This window comes from Triturus cristatus, chromosome 3_2 (assembly GCF_964204655.1).
Source record: "Triturus cristatus chromosome 3_2, aTriCri1.1, whole genome shotgun sequence".
In the NCBI taxonomy this organism is placed as follows: Eukaryota; Metazoa; Chordata; class Amphibia; order Caudata; family Salamandridae; genus Triturus; species Triturus cristatus.
Window position 1 is genome coordinate 1,231,432,345 of NC_140584.1, and position 19,284 is coordinate 1,231,451,628.

The following is a 19,284-nucleotide window of genomic DNA, read 5'->3' on the forward strand; positions in this document are numbered from 1 at the left end:
GTGGAACCGTGACACCTGGACACTGTGATCTTTTGCAGCAGCTCTATCTTCCTGGACCTCCTCGAAGTTTAGCTTTGGGCTCCGAGTCACTCCAGCCTTGAGCACCTCCTGCACCGAAGATAGTTGGCCTCCACTTTACGAGTGACCCGTGGGTCAGCTTGAAGTGCGACCGCTCGAGGGCCCTTCACGATCACTAGCCCGTTGGCTAGCAGGTCCCCACGAAGGCAACTCCTTTTCTGCTTGGGCTTCCCTGGTTGCTCCAGATGTGCCCTTACTTACCCTTGCTGGGTGAGTCCCTCAGACCTTGCTGGACTACACCGCAGTTTTTTCTCTGAATTCCAGTGACTTGCCTTTGCCAAGGCATGTTGGGTCCATTCTGGTCGTCGACACCGCACCACTTGACAGACTTTATGGGACAACTCAAATCCAGCTCATGGACTTCGTCGACGCCTCCTGGACCTCGTGGCTGAAGAGTCAAGACACGCATCAACTCACCTGAAGCACCCGACATCTGTGGGCATTAGTCCATCCTGCCCTAGGTCACTGGCAAGTGACCCAGACTCTGTCCCCTCTGCTTTCATGTTCCTTACATCCTAGATCCAGGCTTGGAACTTTCCGGACACTTCTCCTCTTCACGGCAGCAGCAGTTCTTTGCAGGCTTCCATTGGAATCGATGACGCGACCCGAAACCAAAAGACACCTATGCACCCGGCTTTTCTGGGTGAGATAACTCGAGTACTCTGGTGCTCTCTTGAGTGCTAGCCCTAGAACTACCTAAGTCCCAAAGTGTTTGGTCCTGACTCGATTAAAAGTGTCAATAATCTTTATATTTCCAACCGCGGCATTGCCCATAGAAGATAACGGGAATCCGCGGTTGTGTTTACACACTGCATACAGTACCTGTGGGTCCCCTGTGTCACTATCTTGGGTGGTTCCTTGGGGTCCCAGCGATTCTAGAGGCTATAGGCCTAGTGTCTATTCCAGTTGTGGTTCTTATTCCACTTTTTTGGTATATGGTTTGGTACGCCCCTAGGCGTACCAAACCATATACCAAATGTGTATTTGTGCTATTACTGATGATTGCTATCTTGTAAACTAAGTACTTTGAACTCCCGTCTCATAAAGAGACTAGAGGGGTGTGTTTTTCTTAAATACATATATTTTGAATATATACCTGGCGTGGTTGTCTTTTCATTTGATCATTCAAGAGATTATAGACTGGTAAAACATGCTGCTTTACATTCCTTCAAGAGTTAGCCTGAAGGCTGCTCTCCATAGCTACCACTAGGATAGCTTTCAATAAAGGTTGTCTTTAACCTATAACCATAAGGGGTTGTTTGGACTGATACAAGGTGCCCACTAGAACTAGAGGACAGCATATGTCAGGCCACCTTCTCACAGCGGACCCCCAGGAAGCGTTCCAGCCGTACAGACCCAACATCTGACAATGTCACCATCCACCACATGCTGAAAGGGACAACCATCCTACGCATCCTCACCATCATCGCCAAACAGGCCTACGGCACCATCCCACCCCACACCAAGCTGCTGGCTCGGCTGCAACTGTTGGTCCCTGGCACCCCCAACCAACACCTGCCAGAGTCGGAGGAGTCTCACAGCCAGCCACATCCAAGTCCCCCACACCTGTTCTGGACATCACCATCACCCTGGTACTCCAGTTCCCATATGTCCAACATAATGCGCAGGTCACGCTGGAGACCAAGCAAGGACCATACGCCCTAGCAGGATGCACGCACGTGTTGGGGGCAACCCACAGCACACATGTCCTACTATGCCCCCTGGTGACACCGCACACAATCACCGCAACAGAAAGCACATGTCCCACCCCAATGTTCAGGCAACAATGGAACACCCTGGAACCTCCAACAATGTCCCCTTGAAATACTCAGCCAGTGTGCATGATTCCTTCCTCCATGGACCGTCCATCATCAACCAGCGTACACAGGATGGCAACAAGGGAAATGCACAGCCCCTTGGCAAGTTCCAAATGAACACACAACTCACCTCAACCCCACAACCATGCAAATCACAACTCTTGCAATGCTCACGTCACAAAATCACAACCAACATGCACAACAACATGCCCACCCACCAGAAACCACAAAACAACTCACAATGGTTACCTGGTCAAGCAGTGAACATGAGCCATCAACGGCATGGCACCTTAGCCACACAACAGCCGAATGTGGGGAGAGGTGGCAACCAGGCATGTACGAAGGCTGCAGTAGTACCATGATTGGGAAAGCACACAATGGTAAGAGTGGCGGAGATGTGCTGGACAGACCGCAGTATGCAGAACACACCCATATCCATGGCAACATACACTTCTGGTGTATGGAGTGTAGTGGACAGTGGACGCAACCATGTCACCACAGCCAATGGGAGACCTCACAGAAATCTTGCCTGTTATGCCCCCCCTAAGCGTGACAGGAGTGGGATGGCCCGGCGTACACCACGCCAGCGTAGGGGTGTGAATAAAAACACGCAGCCCTGGGCGTGGACCTTTTCCAGAAAGCCCAACGTCTCTGCCAGGGCGGTGTCTCACACCCGGCCACGGGGCCAACGCCGTCCTATTGAGCGGTGTTGCCTGCGACGCTGTGCCCGACTCTGGCACGCTGGACCACGAACCAATCAGGCCAGCCCCTGCGTAGCCAGGCCTCACTGATCACCTGCTGACACTGGTGTGTGTCAATGAGGGCCCACCACGTTCCGGCGCAAGTTCCAGGCTCATGTTCCGCGAACACGGCAGCCTCCTCGGACCATCACGGCCTCCGCAACACTGGCCCGCTTTACTCCTTTTACGTTGACGTAATCTACTGCCTCAGGCCTACTCTTCCACCCAGTATGTCCCATATGTGAAACAGTGTCCTGAGTCATGAATGGCAGTGACCTTAAACCCGGGCCAGCGGCAATAGCACCATACTCCATACCTTCCATTTAGAAAGGGCTTGAAAACCTGGCTCTTTACTTGAAATCCCGTCTTTTCATTTCACTTGGACAGGTAGCACACAGCGCTAGGACACCTCAGGGTAACAGCGCGCTTTATAAATCTTGATACCATAACATAACATAACATAACTCCTTTCGATCAGTGAGGCATAGTTCCATATGTGCTACTTGCGACACGTGGTGCCACTAGCCCTGTTCAATGACAGCCTGCGACACGTGGTGCCACTAAACCTGTTTAACACCAGCCTGCGAAATGTGGTGCCACTACCCCTGTTCATCGCCAGCCTGCAACATGTGGTGCTACTAACCCTGTTCAACGCCAGCCTGCGACACGCGGTGCCACTAACCCTGTTCAACGCCAGCCGACGACACGTGGATGATGGATCAAGACTACCCTGCGGACCAGTAGGTCCTACATCGAGCACCTAGGCGCAAATGAATGGTAGAGGCCACACCAGTGGTCGCATGGAGAGGAAGATGCAGCTCGGTCCGGAAGGAAGAAGATCATCGTTACGAAGGTGATCGAACACAACCGACAACTGCCCTTGTGTCACTAACTCTGTGCCTCACCAGCCAACAACAAGTGGCTGTGGGCCACTGCTTACCGCTGACCGCTGCCTCCGGCCTACACTGCGGTCCAGAAGGTCACAGACTATTCATTTTGCAATGGCTGAGTTCATATCAGCGTACCCGCATCAACGCAGACAGCATCCCCTCTCAGCCCCGGTGCCACTAAGTCTTTTCCCCGACTATCAAGGACACTCTCTGGTCGAACTTTGGTAGCGTCTGAGCCTATGGACTAGGGGGCAGTTTTCATCCTCATGTAGCTGGTACCTAATTGGTGATGGCAATGAGGCTGTCGCATTCCACTCCTCCATTTGCTGCTTCCGGATAAATTCAAACCTTTGGGTGCCATGCCCTGGAGGACACCTTCCACTGTCCCCCCATACCCTCCGCAACAAACACCTTGGACATTGATGGTGACCCGCTCAGATCGCATGGCCCATCTGACTGCACCACAAGTCACTGTCCCGTGGCTGGGTGCCTGTGCCGGCTGCTGTGTATCTGGGGCCACTAACTCTGTACTGGTCATTTCCGGGACCCCTGCTCCTGAGATATTGGATGGCCCCTGAAGTGTTGGCCTTGGGGTCATCAACGCCATTTCTCTGTGACCCTGCGCTGTACACAGCCTCCAGGCCCAACAGCGTCCCACCAGTGCTCACACACCAAATCGAGTTCTGACCGTCCCGGACGTGCCATCAACGCAGGAGGCACATGCCACCGCCGCAAGGACCACCTCCAACAGCCATCTGGCGCAGTTGACAAGGTGGTCCTGACAGACTTACGGAGTTGCTCAGACCTGTTGTGGATTCCATCATCGGCCTGATACCCTGCTCAGCACTACAGGTGCCAGTGACTCAGTGCACCGCAAGTCATTGTCCGTTACTGATTGAGTTTTCAGCTGTGGAGAGGTTGCTCAGCTATGTCACTTCAAACAGCGTGGGGGCCCTTAGAAGTTGATGGGGAAGATGATGCAGGTATGACACACCCCACTGCATCTGCATCAGGTATCTTTCGGAGGGACACAATCCGAGACTTTTTCTTCACATGGGCGCGCTCATCTCTAGTGTCCCATCCCTAGTGCACTGCAACTCAAGGACATAACTGTTTGCATGTTGGCTGTCCTCTGGACTTTCTCCGGCTCCCTCTATGTTGCTTAGCAGTTGAGTCTTTTATGCATTTGTTTTCTGTTTCCGTTGCACTGGTGTCTAATGTTCAAGTGGTTGCCAGCACCAGACATTCCCTGCATGCTGGCTTACACTCACCCCACACAAATCCAGCACAGGCGTTACTGTACATTTGGCCCTGTCAATAAAGGTGCCGGGCGCACGTGCCCGTAGCCAGTTCAACATGACGTCTATGTGTGTCCCTCTGCTCTTGTTGTATGGATGAAGTCCCTGGGCCCGAGGACATTACAGTGTGCTGTGTACATCGGATGCATACATGTCACCGCGGGCAGGGGGTTAGTGCTTGGACATGTAGCTTTGTCGTCACCCACTCAATTGGCAAGGGGAGTGGTCAGGGCCGTCGTACGCCGCGCCAGCGTGGGTGTGTGACTGCAATTTGCGCACCCCTGGGCGTGGTTCTGTACTGTGAATGCGCATCTGCATGCATCTCTATGGCAGTGTGGGTCTCCTTAGTGGAGTGTGGGTGGTCCCTGAGGGTGATAGACACCAACGTATGTGTTCTAGCTCGCCTTGCATGGGTTGGGCAACAACCCCCACCTGTTGGGCCACCTCCTTTTGGCGTGATGACAACTGGCATTGGGGTACCATGTGTGGGTGGGTGAAGTGTCGTGAGCCAGATGTGCTTGCAGGTGCTTCCTGCTGTGTGGACTGTTGCAGGGGCTCTGTTCTCTGAGTAGCTTGTCTGCCCTGGTCCGGTGGGGGGGTTGCGTGCAATATCCATGTGCTGTTGTAGGGCGTCGGTGTCGACGATGTGATGGTCCTCTCCGGCATCACAGATATGTTGTCTTGTGTGCTCTGTTGGAGGTGTTGTGTGCCCCTGTGCAATGTGAAGGGGAGATGCATGTTGACATTGTGTTAACATGTATGTTGGCGCATTGTTCTGGTTTACATGCAGACTGTTTGGCAATGTACGTTGTGACTGTTTATGAGGTGCTGGACTTTTCTGCGTGACAGTGTAGATTTGAACTACATGACGGATGTGATGTCGTACGCGTACATTTCCATTTCAGTTTCCAGCTCTGTCAGATGTATTAGGCATGTTTCTGTGCATGTGCGGAGCCAGTTGTGTCCTCTGTTCTGCAGAGTCGGCTCTGCGCATTGTACCACGTTGTCGTCGATGTGGGTGTGCTGTTTGTGCTATATGAGTGTGCTACAATATGCCAAGGGGATCTGGGCCATGGACATGGGTGATTGTGGGTGTGCAGTGTGCTACACCTCGTTGTGCATGTATGCCATTGTGCCCACTCCCCCCGTCCCCCCAGTCCCTGTTTGTTGCACTCCCTGCTGATGTTGTGTCAGGTCCTCTCGAGCTGTGTCCGTACTCCCAACTCCTTGCACCGTCTCCACACTGATGACTGTGGCCTAGGTTTCCTTCAGCTCCTCCGGTGGCGCTGGACTGCCACCTCCTGTTGCTGCCTTCCTGTTGGCTGCAGGTTTTTACCTGGTTTAGGTTGTCAAGTCATGCCAGCGCCTCTTGGCCTCCTCTGTTGGCCTCCTCGGCACTCCAGCTGCATTCACGGTGGACTGTTTGTGGGTCAGTTGGTGATAGTGTTCTGTCACGTCTGTGACGCTGGTCTTGTTTTCCTGCGGTCTGCACCCCGTCTTCTCCCTTTTCTCATTGGCCTTCCCCGGACCCGTTGTTCCTTGCTGGTGGTCTGTGGGGGTGATGGGTTCGAGTTGACCTCTGCGCTGGGTCAGGGTGCATCCATGTTTCAACATGCTTTGGCTTGCTTCTGGTGTGTTGTTTCTGTGGTTTTCGTAGTGCATTTTTCTGCCAAACGTGTGGGATTTGCAGGCCTGTGGCTGGTCTTTGCTGATTTCTGTCCAGCGATTGGCCTCACCGCATGAATTTTCGAGTTCACGTATCACATTTTTGCTGTGTGGCTTTGATTTTGACGCTGAGATTCGGCGAGTTATCTGGTGACTAACGCATGCTACCGCCTTGTTGTGAATTCCACGTTGACACAGGGTTATTTTCCCACGATGGGCTGCGATATTGAAAGTTGCGTTACGCTACTCTTGCGGTAGTTATCACGTGTTCTTGTGAATATACCCCTTAGAGTCCTTCTCCTACCTGGCTGCCAAGACATGGAACTCCCTCCCCATTGACCTCCGGACAACCCAGGACCACCTCGCCTTCAGGAAGCAACTCAAGACCTGGCTGTTCGAGCAGTAACGTCTCCCCCCCCCCCCCCAGCGCCTTGAGACCCTACGGGTGAGTAGTGCGCTATACAAATTCAATGATTGATTGATTGATTGATTGCCTGCAACGGGAGGGTAGAGGTCAGGCATGGGAAGCGATGGGGGACGGTCTGCGATTCTCACTGGGATATGAAGGACGCTGAGGTGGTCTGTAGACATCTTGGATGCGGATCAGCTTTAAGAGCACTAAATGGAAATGGAGTGTTTGGAGCAGGATGGCACCCAGTGTGGCTGAGTCGGATTCGATGCACAGGAGCAGAGGCGTCCTTCTTCGACTGTCCTCATGATGCGTGGGGACATAATGCCTGTCACATCAGACGTGATGCTGGAGTGAAATGTTCAGGTGAGAGAAAGAAATACAAGAGGAACAATTAAGTTATGAAAGCTAACATCATGAAAGGCACAGATGTAGTAATGTTGCGGTTGCTGAAGGATTGGACAGCGGTAATTGGGTACGGTGGGTCTGTGGTGATCACTCATCTGCAAGTCTATCACGTGGTGATTCACAACAATAAGGGTATCCCAGAGTGTGATGCAGGATGACTCATTGACAGTGCCAGCCAATCATAGTGCCTGTGTCTCTCTTCCACACTGTAGCATCATGGTAAGGAATTAACATATTATAGAAATGTCAACACTTCTACTGGACCTTGCCTCAGAGCAGTCAGCAGAGCTTCCAGAGCTTCCGGAATCAATCAACATCGACCTTCAATCGGATATTGGCTACTTTTTGTGAAACTCATAAGTCTCGGAAAGAAGGTTTGGGCCCTGAGAGATCAGCCCTGGGCATCCGTGCTTCCCGTGATTTGGGCTGGTGATGGTCGGAGCAATAGGGAAGGTGAATAAGAAGGTAAGAAACAGACCGCGGTGAGGAGAACGTAGAGAGTTGTGAAGGTATTTTATGTAACTGGGTTATAATTTTTAGGTTTTTGTTTCATTTCCTTCTTTAAATTTATTTTATTTAAAATCAGGTTTATATAATGGCTGAGGAAGTTGAGAGCCTTTACAAGCTACAGTTTTTATAGACCTACGTCCATGTGGTGTGTAACTTCTACTTATGGACTGAATAAACTACATCAAGCTCAACTCGGCTACGTCTACTATGTCTCCTGAACACGTGGGGCCAGCCCATCACATGTTTTTGTTTCTTTTTTGTCCAGGAAGGTTTATTGTAGATATCTAGATGAGCCCCACCAGGAGCAGCCAGCATGCTGCTCAGCCCCATCACAACTGTGGCTTCTTGACCGACACCCAACATTCCGTAGTGCATCATCATTGGAACATTCTACTGGCAAGGCATGCGGTGGAAATGGCACACACAAGAGTGCATAGTAAACTAGAATACTACAGTCCATTTATAAGGGTTTTCTAGGACCGTACCGAACTTCAATTATGCCAGAGTAATTGGAATAATTATTGTACACCCGGGCACGTCATTTGGTGGAAAACAATCCTACACTGAGAGCTCATTTATCGAGCACGGCTGACCACTTGGGCTCGCTCTTCATATTCGACTGCATATAGCTCTCTTTAGTAGTACAAAATACATCCTCACATCCATTCTAGATGCAAGGGTGTATGTTGCTCTAATAAAATAATGCTAAAAACAGGAGCAAGTTTGGGAAATCCTACCATAAGAGCACATTTAGTGAGTGGCTGCCAGCGCTCACTATTCATGTTCTGTTGCATTTAGCACAGAAAATCCCCCCTAACATCCAAAATGGACACAATGGGGCTTTTTGTGGCAGGAAATAGTGCTAAGTGTTGTATTACTCATCTTGCGCAATTACGCGTAATCTCATTGAATTCCTAGGTCATTCTTCTTGATTGCGCCACTCAGAGGTACGGGAGTTACGCCGACCCATGTTTTTATGATTCTAGAGGCCTAAGTCCCAGCTCCCACTGATTTTCGACTGGTCTAAGGCCTTTCTCTGGCTCTCTGCTGAGAGTCCCTGACGTGCTGGTCTCTTCCTCTCTCCCTCTCTGTCTACCCTCACTCCTCTCTCACTCACTCCTTCACACTCTCACTTTTACTTGTACTTTGCCTTTTTTGTTCTTTTGTGTTTGTCATCTGTGTCTGTTTGTCATCTGTGCCCATTTGTCTTTTCTGCTTCAGCTCTTGTCCTCTTTTGTGCTTTTTCTGCTTGAGTGTCCATTTGTCCTTTGTGCCTGTTTTATTGCTTAGCCCAGCATTTGCAGCCATTTTTAGGTCTCACGTGACCCAGCGCATGCGCTGGTCTGGCGAGACTTTTTGTGAGGGCTCCAAAAATTGCCACCAGGCCAGCCTAGAGCTACAGTGCATATAAGCGGGCGCGCGCCGCGCTTGATCGCGATCACTTTTGGTTTTGCGGCCGCATGGCCGCTTTGATGTTTGATCGTGATCGCGATCACTTTCACTTTCGCGGCCACATGGCTGCTTTGCATAGCCAATATTTCTCGCTTTAGGGACCTTATAAGTATTTAGTTATGCAACCGTTGCACGGCTAAACACTTATTAGGTCCCAAAGGCGAGACCTTTTGGCTATGCCAATGCTTGTTTATACTGCTTGTCTGAAATTTTCCAGCACGTTTTCTCAGTGCAGTCGCGCAACCTTCTCGCCCAGAGGCCACAAGGTCGAATTCATCCTGGGAGTACGTCAAATGTTGGCGACTGCCAACAAAATCTTTTGAAAAACTTCCCAGGTTTTCGGTTCTTCTGAAACGAATTATGATTGGTGTTATGAGAGTGAGGGAGAGAGAGGGGTGGGCCTTCAGCTGTTAGCGCACATTGCAGTGAGCGATAACATTCTGCTCTATGCACTGACAAAGTTAATAGACTGGTAGTTATAGACAACATATTGGCTTTGTCAACACTTGTTTTTTACATTTTTTACAAAAGGTCAAAAATGAGGATTTCTTTAAACCAGTACTTTAGTCTTGCTGACCTGTAGAGGAAACAGAAGAGTGTTTAACTCGCTGAGCCATCCGAAAGGCTAGTTTGTTGTGGATGCATGCACTAGGTCGCCTCCCTTTGGTTTCAGTGCTGACCTTTTGTTGATGTTTCCATTCTCCGCACAACCCCCTCAAGAGAACAGGAGACTTCTCAACAGGCCCCCCCCACTCGAAGGCCTGCCCTGGAAATAGCCTCATTTCCCAAGCATTTGTGAGCGTCTGTGCATATCTGACCCAGACAGCGCCCTTTTTTGCTGCAACAGCTTATCTGGTGCTGAATGTTGATGTTGTATAGTGAATTATGAACCTTGAAATTGAAATACCGACAGTTGTTTGTCGTAGAGCCAAGTGCTGGCTTCCATGGTGCAGCAGGTGCAGCGACACCGGAACACAGATGCCTGAGGAGCCAGCTGAACCAGCTTCTTGCAGCATTTCCCTGTTCAGAGGAGACCCAGGGGTCCAATTCCTTCCCTGCTCGAAGTCTCAAGAGACGCCGCCTGCGCCCGAGCGCAGATAAGAGTAGAGACTGCAGGGAAGTAAACCCCGCCGAAGGGATGAAAGGCTGGTTTGTTGTGGATGCGTGCCTTTGGTTTCAGTGCTGACCATTGGTTGATAAGTGTAGAGACTGCAGGGAGTAAATCCCGCCGAAGGGATGAAAGGCTGGTTTGGTGTGGATGCGTGCCTTTGGTTTCAGTGCTGACCATTGGTTGATAAAAGTAGAGACTGCAGGGAAGTAAACCCCGCCGAAGGGATGAAAGGCTGGTTTGTTGTGGATGCGTGCCTTTGGTTTCAGTGCTGACCATTGGTTGATAAGAGTAGAGACGGCAGGGAAGTAAACCCCGCCGAAGGGATGAAAGGCTGGTTTGTTGTGGATGCGCGCCTTTGGTTTCAGTGCTGACCATTGGTTGATAAGAGTAGAGACTGCAGGGAAGTAAACCCCGCCGAAGGGATGAAAGGCTAGTTTGTTGTGGATGCGTGCCTTTGGTTTCAGTGCTGACCATTGGTTGATAAGAGTAGAGACTGCAGGAAAGTAAACCCCGCCGAAGGGATGAAAGGCGGGTTTGTTGTGGATGCGTGCCTTTGGTTTCAGTGCTGACCATTGGTTGATAAGAGTAGAGACTGCAGGGAGTAAACCCCGCCGAAGGGATGAAAGGCTGGTTTGTTGTGGATGCGTGCCTTTGGTTTCAGTGCTGACCATTGGTTGATAAGAGTAGAGACTGCAGGGAGTAAACCCCGCCGAAGGGATGAAAGGCTGGTTTGTTGTGGATGCGTGCCTTTGGTTTCAGTGCTGACCATTGGTTGATAAGAGTAAAGACTGCAGGGAGTAAACCCCGCCGAAGGGATGAAAGGCTGGTTTGTTGTGGATGCGTGCCTTTGGTTTCAGTGCTGACCATTGGTTGATAAGAGTAAAGACTGCAGGGAGTAAACCCCGCCGAAGGGATGAAAGGCTGGTTTGTTGTGGATGCATGCCTTTGGTTTCAGTGCTGACCATTGGTTGATAAGAGTAGAGACTGCAGGGAGTAAACCCCGCCGAAGGGATGAAAGGCTGGTTTGTTGTGGATGCGTGCCTTTGGTTTCAGTGCTGACCATTGGTTGATAAGAGTAGAGACTGCAGGGAGTAAATCCCGCCGAAGGGATGAAAGGCTGGTTTGTTGTGGATGCGTGCCTTTGGTTTCAGTGCTGACCATTGGTTGATAAGAGTAGAGACTGCAGGGAGTAAACCCCGCCGAAGGGATGAAAGGCTGGTTTGTTGTGGATGCGTGCCTTTGGTTTCAGTGCTGACCATTGGTTGATAAGAGTAAAGACTGCAGGGAGTAAACCCCGCCGAAGGGATGAAAGGCTGGTTTGTTGTGGGTGCGTGCCTTTGGTTTCAGTGCTGACCATTGGTTGATAAGAGTAAAGACTGCAGGGAGTAAATCCCGCCGAAGGGATGAAAGGCTGGTTTGTTGTGGATGCGTGCCTTTGGTTTCAGTGCTGACCATTGGTTGATAAGAGTAGAGACTGCAGGGAGTAAACCCCGCCGAAGGGATGAAAGGCTGGTTTGTTGTGGATGTGTGCCTTTGGTTTCAGTGCTGACCATTGGTTGATAAGAGTAGAGACTGCAGGGAGTAAACCCCGCCGAAGGGATGAAAGGCTGGTTTGTTGTGGATGCGGGCCTTTGGTTTCAGTGCTGACCATTGGTTGATAAGAGTAAAGACTGCAGGGAGTAAACCCCGCTGAAGGGATGAAAGGCTGGTTTGTTGTGGATGCGTGCCTTTGGTTTCAGTGCTGACCATTGGTTGATAAGAGTAAAGACTGCAGGGAGTAAACCCCGCCGAAGGGATGAAAGGCTGGTTTGTTGTGGATGCGTGCCTTTGGTTTCAGTGCTGACCATTGGTTGATAAGAGTAGAGACTGCAGGGAGTAAACCCCGCCGAAGGGATGAAAGGCTGGTTTGTTGTGGATGCGTGCCTTTGGTTTCAGTGCTGACCATTGGTTGATAAGTGTAGAGACTGCAGGGAGTAAATCCCGCCGAAGGGATGAAAGGCTGGTTTGTTGTGGATGCGTGCCTTTGGTTTCAGTGCTGACCATTGGTTGATAAGAGTAGAGACTGCAGGGAGTAAACCCCGCCGAAGGGATGAAAGGCTGGTTTGTTGTGGATGCGTGCCTTTGGTTTCAGTGCTGACCATTGGTTGATAAGTGTAGAGACTGCAGGGAGTAAACCCCGCCGAAGGGATGAAAGGCTGGTTTGTTGTGGATGCGTGCCTTTGGTTTCAGTGCTGACCATTGGTTGATAAGAGTAAAGACTGCAGGGAGTAAACCCCGCCGAAGGGATGAAAGGCTGGTTTGTTGTGGATGCGTGCCTTTGGTTTCAGTGCTGACCATTGGTTGATAAGAGTAGAGACTGCAGGGAGTAAACCCCGCCGAAGGGATGAAAGGCTGGTTTGTTGTGGATGCGGGCCTTTGGTTTCAGTGCTGACCATTGGTTGATAAGAGTAAAGACTGCAGGGAGTAAACCCCGCTGAAGGGATGAAAGGCTGGTTTGTTGTGGATGCGTGCCTTTGGTTTCAGTGCTGACCATTGGTTGATAAGAGTAAAGACTGCAGGGAGTAAACCCCGCCGAAGGGATGAAAGGCTGGTTTGTTGTGGATGCGTGCCTTTGGTTTCAGTGCTGACCATTGGTTGATAAGAGTAAAGACTGCAGGGAGTAAACCCCGCCGAAGGGATGAAAGGCTGGTTTGTTGTGGATGCGTGCCTTTGGTTTCAGTGCTGACCATTGGTTGATAAGAGTAGAGACTGCAGGGAGTAAACCCCGCCGAAGGGATGAAAGGCTGGTTTGTTGTGGATGCGTGCCTTTGGTTTCAGTGCTGACCATTGGTTGATAAGAGTAGAGACTGCAGGGAGTAAACCCCGCCGAAGGGATGAAAGGCTGGTTTGTTGTGGATGCGTGCCTTTGGTTTCAGTGCTGACCATTGGTTGATAAGTGTAGAGACTGCAGGGAGTAAACCCCGCCGAAGGGATGAAAGGCTGGTTTGTTGTGGATGCGTGCCTTTGGTTTCAGTGCTGACCATTGGTTGATAAGAGTAAAGACTGCAGGGAGTAAACCCCGCCGAAGGGATGAAAGGCTGGTTTGTTGTGGATGCATGCCTTTGGTTTCAGTGCTGACCATTGGTTGATAAGAGTAGAGACTGCAGGGAGTAAACCCCGCCGAAGGGATGAAAGGCTGGTTTGTTGTGGATGCGTGCCTTTGGTTTCAGTGCTGACCATTGGTTGATAAGAGTAAAGACTGCAGGGAGTAAATCCCACCGAAGGGATGAAAGGCTGGTTTGTTGTGGATGCGTGCCTTTGGTTTCAGTGCTGACCATTGGTTGATAAGAGTAAAGACTGCAGGGAGTAAACCCCGCCGAAGGGATGAAAGGCTGGTTTGTTGTGGATGCGTGCCTTTGGTTTCAGTGCTGACCATTGGTTGACAAGAGTAAAGACTGCAGGGAGTAAACCCCGCCGAAGGGATGAAAGGCTGGTTTGTTGTGGATGCGTGCCTTTGGTTTCAGTGCTGACCATTGGTTGATAAGAGTAGAGACTGCAGGAAGTAAACTCCGCCGAAGGGATGAAAGGCTGGTTTGTTGTGGATGCGTGCCTTTGGTTTCAGTGCTGACCATTGGTTGATAAGAGTAGAGACTGCAGGGAGTAAACCCCGCCGAAGGGATGAAAGGCTGGTTTGTTGTGGATGCGTGCCTTTGGTTTCAGTGCTGACCATTGTTTGATAAGAGTAAAGACTGCAGGGAGTAAACCCCGCTGAAGGGATGAAAGGCTGGTTTGTTGTGGATGCGTGCCTTTGGTTTCAGTGCTGACCATTGGTTGATAAGAGTAAAGACTGCAGGGAGTAAATCCCGCCGAAGGGATGAAAGGCTGGTTTGTTGTGGATGCGTGCCTTTGGTTTCAGTGCTGACCATTGGTTGATAAGAGAAGAGACTGCAGGAAGTAAACCCCGCCGAAGGGATGAAAGGCTGGTTTGTTGTGGATGCGTGCCTTTGGTTTCAGTGCTGACCATTGGTTGATAAGAGTAGAGACTGCAGGAAGTAAACCCCGCCGAAGGGATGAAAGGCTGGTTTGTTGTGGATGCGCGCCTTTGGTTTCAGTGCTGACCATTGGTTGATAAGAGTAGAGACTGCAGGGAGTAAACCCCTCCGAAGGGATGAAAGGCTGGTTTGTTGTGGATGCGCGCCTTTGGTTTTGGTGCTGACCATTGGTTGATAAGAGTAGAGACTGCAGGGAGTAAACCCCTCCGAAGGGATGAAAGGCTGGTTTGTTGTGGATGCGTGCCTTTGGTTTCAGTGCTGACCATTGGTTGATAAGAGTAGAGACTGCAGGGAGTAAACCCCGCTGAAGGGATGAAAGGCTGGTTTGTTGTGGATGCGTGCCTTTGGTTTCAGTGCTGACCATTGGTTGATAAGTGTAGAGACTGCAGGGAGTAAACCCCGCCGAAGGGATGAAAGGCTGGTTTGTTGTGGATGCGTGCCTTTGGTTTCAGTGCTGACCATTGGTTGATAAGAGTAGAGACTGCAGGGAGTAAACCCCGCCGAAGGGATGAAAGGCTGGTTTGTTGTGGATGCGGGCCTTTGGTTTCAGTGCTGACCATTGGTTGATAAGAGTAAAGACTGCAGGGAGTAAATCCCGCCGAAGGGATGAAAGGCTGGTTAGTTGTGGATGCGCGCCTTTGGTTTCAGTGCTGACCATTGGTTGATAAGAGAAGAGACTGCAGGAAGTAAACCCCGCCGAAGGGATGAAAGGCTGGTTTGTTGTGGATGTATGCCTTTGGTTTCAGTGCTGACCATTGGTTGATAAGAGAAGAGACTGCAGGAAGTAAACCCCGCCGAAGGGATGAAAGGCTGGTTTGTTGTGGATGCGTGCCTTTGGTTTCAGTGCTGACCATTGGTTGATAAGAGTAAAGACTGCAGGGAGTAAACCCCGCCGAAGGGATGAAAGGCTGGTTTGTTGTGGATGCGTGCCTTTGGTTTCAGTGCTGACCATTGGTTGATAAGAGTAGAGACTGCAGGGAGTAAACCCCGCCGAAGGGATGAAAGGCTGGTTTGTTGTGGATGCGCGCCTTTGGTTTCAGTGCTGACCATTGGTTGATAAGAGTAGAGACTGCAGGGAGTAAACCCCGCCGAAGGGATGAAAGGCTGGTTTGTTGTGGATGCGCGCCTTTGGTTTCAGTGCTGACCATTGGTTGATAAGAGTAGAGACTGCAGGGAAGTAAACCCCGCCGAAGGGATGAAAGGCGGGTTTGTTGTGGATGCGTGCCTTTGGTTTCAGTGCTGACCATTGGTTGATAAGAGTAGAGACTGCAGGAAGTAAACCCCGCCGAAGGGATGAAAGGCTGGTTTGTTGTGGATGCGCGCCTTTGGTTTCAGTGCTGACCATTGGTTGATAAGAGTAGAGACTGCAGGAAGTAAACCCCGCCAAAGGGATGAAAGGCTGGTTTGTTGTGGATGCGCGCCTTTGGTTTCAGTGCTGACCATTGGTTGATAAGAGTAAAGACTGCAGGGAGTAAATCCCGCCGAAGGGATGAAAGGCTGGTTTGTTGTGGATGCGTGCCTTTGGTTTCAGTGCTGACCATTGGTTGATAAGAGTAGAGACTGCAGGGAGTAAACCCCGCCGAAGGGATGAAAGGCTGGTTTGTTGTGGATGCGCGCCTTTGGTTTCAGTGCTGACCATTGGTTGATAAGAGTAGAGACTGCAGGGAGTAAACCCCGCCGAAGGGATGAAAGGCTGGTTTGTTGTGGATGCGTGCCTTTGGTTTCAGTGCTGACCATTGGTTGATAAGAGTAGAGACTGCAGGGAGTAAACCCCGCCGAAGGGATGAAAGGCTGGTTTGTTGTGGATGCGTGCCTTTGGTTTCAGTGCTGACCATTGGTTGATAAGAGTAGAGACTGCAGGGAGTAAACCCCGCCGAAGGGATGAAAGGCTGGTTTGTTGTGGATGCGTGCTTTTGGTTTCAGTGCTGACCATTGGTTGATAAGAGAAGATACTGCAGGAAGTAAACCCCGCCGAAGGGATGAAAGGCTGGTTTGTTGTGGATGCGTGCCTTTGGTTTCAGTGCTGACCATTGGTTGATAAGAGTAAAGACTGCAGGGAGTAAACCCCGCCGAAGGGATGAAAGGCTGGTTTGTTGTGGATGCGTGCCTTTGGTTTCAGTGCTGACCATTGGTTGATAAGAGTAGAGACTGCAGGGAGTAAACCCCGCCGAAGGGATGAAAGGCTGGTTTGTTGTGGATGCGCGCCTTTGGTTTCAGTGCTGACCATTGGTTGATAAGAGTAGAGACTGCAGGAAGTAAACCCCGCCAAAGGGATGAAAGGCTGGTTTGTTGTGGATGCGCGCCTTTGGTTTCAGTGCTGACCATTGGTTGATAAGAGTAAAGACTGCAGGGAGTAAATCCCGCCGAAGGGATGAAAGGCTGGTTTGTTGTGGATGCGTGCCTTTGGTTTCAGTGCTGACCATTGGTTGATAAGAGTAGAGACTGCAGGGAGTAAACCCCGCCGAAGGGATGAAAGGCTGGTTTGTTGTGGATGCGCGCCTTTGGTTTCAGTGCTGACCATTGGTTGATAAGAGTAGAGACTGCAGGAAGTAAACCCCGCCAAAGGGATGAAAGGCTGGTTTGTTGTGGATGCGCGCCTTTGGTTTCAGTGCTGACCATTGGTTGATAAGAGTAAAGACTGCAGGGAGTAAATCCCGCCGAAGGGATGAAAGGCTGGTTTGTTGTGGATGCGTGCCTTTGGTTTCAGTGCTGACCATTGGTTGATAAGAGTAGAGACTGCAGGGAGTAAAGCCCGCCGAAGGGATGAAAGGCTGGTTTGTTGTGGATGCGCGCCTTTGGTTTCAGTGCTGACCATTGGTTGATAAGAGTAAAGACTGCAGGGAGTAAACCCCGCCGAAGGGATGAAAGGCTGGTTTGTTGTGGATGCGTGCCTTTGGTTTCAGTGCTGACCATTGGTTGATAAGAGTAGAGACTGCAGGGAGTAAACCCCGCCGACGGGATGAAAGGCTGGTTTGTTGTGGATGCGTGCTTTTGGTTTCAGTGCTGACCATTGGTTGATAAGAGTAGAGACTGCAGGGAGTAAACCCCGCCGAAGGGATGAAAGGCTGGTTTGTTGTGGATGCGTGCCTTTGGTTTCAGTGCTGACCATTGGTTGATAAGAGTAGAGACTGCAGGGAGTAAACCCCGCCGAAGGGATGAAAGGCTGGTTTGTTGTGGATGCGCGCCTTTGGTTTCAGTGCTGACCATTGGTTGATAAGAGTAGAGACTGCAGGGAGTAAACCCCGCCGAAGGGATGAAAGGCTGGTTTGTTGTGGATGCGTGCCTTTGGTTTCAGTGCTGACCATTGGTTGATAAGAGTAAAGACTGCAGGGAGTAAACCCCGCCGAAGGGATGAAAGGCTGGTTTGTTGTGGATGCGTGCCTTTGGTTTCAGTGCTGACCATTGGTTGATAAGAGTAAAGACTGCAGGGAAGTAAACCCCGCCGAAGGGATGAAAGGCTGGTTTGTTGTGGATGCGCGCCTTTGGTTTCGGTGCTGACCATTGGTTGATAAGAGTAGAGACTGCAGGGAGTAAACCCCGCCGAAGGGATGAAAGGCTGGTTTGTTGTGGATGCGCGCCTTTGGTTTCAGTGCTGACCATTGGTTGATAAGAGTAGAGACTGCAGGGAGTAAACCCCGCCGAAGGGATGAAAGGCTGGTTTGTTGTGGATGCGTGCCTCTGGTTTCAGTGCTGACCATTGGTTGATAAGAGTAGAGACTGCAGGGAGTAAACCCCGCCGAAGGGATGAAAGGCGGGTTTGTTGTGGATGCGTGCCTTTGGTTTCAGTGCTGACCATTGGTTGATAAGAGTAGAGACTGCAGGGAAGTAAACCCCGCCGAAGGGATGAAAGGCTCGTTTGTTGTGGATGCGTGCCTTTGGTTTCAGTGCTGACCATTGGTTGATAAGAGTAGAGACTGCAAGGAAGTAAACCCCGCTGAAGGGATGAAAGGCTGGTTTGTTGTGGATGCGTGCCTTTGGTTTCAGTGCTGACCATTGGTTGATAAGAGTAGAGACTGCAGGGAGTAAACCCCGCCGAAGGGATGAAAGGCTGGTTTGTTGTGGATGCGTGCCTTTGGTTTCAGTGCTGACCATTGGTTGATAAGAGTAGAGACTGCAGGGAGTAAACCCCGCCGAAGGGATGAAAGGCGGGTTTGTTGTGGATGCGTGCCTTTGGTTTCAGTGCTGACCATTGGTTGATAAGAGTAGAGACTGCAGGGAGTAAACCCCGCCGAAGGGATGAAAGGCTGGTTTGTTGTGGATGCGTGCCTTTGGTTTCAGTGCTGACCATTGGTTGATAAGAGTAGAGACTGCAGGGAGTAAACCCCGCCGAAGGGATGAAAGGCTGGTTTGTTGTGGATGCGTGCCTTTGGTTTCAGTGCTGACCATTGGTTGATAAGAGTAGAGACTGCAGGGAGTAAACCCCGCCGAAGGGATGAAAGGCTGGTGTGTTGTGGATGCGCGCCTTTGGTTTCAGTGCTGACCATTGGTTGATAAGAGTAGAGACTGCAGGGAGTAAACCCCTCCGAAGGGATGAAAGGCTGGTTTGTTGTGGATGCGTGCCTTTGGTTTCAGTGCTGACCATTGGTTGATAAGAGTAGAGACTGCAGGGAGTAAACCCCGCCGAAGGGATGAAAGGCTGGTTTGTTGTGGATGCATGCCTTTGGTTTCAGTGCTGACCATTGGTTGATAAGAGTAGAGACTGCAGGAAGTAAACACCGCCGAAGGGATGAAAGGCTGGTTTGTTGTGGATGCGTGCCTTTGGTTTCAGTGCTGACCATTGGTTGATAAGAGTAGAGACTGCAGGGAGTAAACCCTTTACCACTTTTTATAAGCAACGGTATCCAAACCCGGTGTGAAATCCCGGTTCTCCAACAC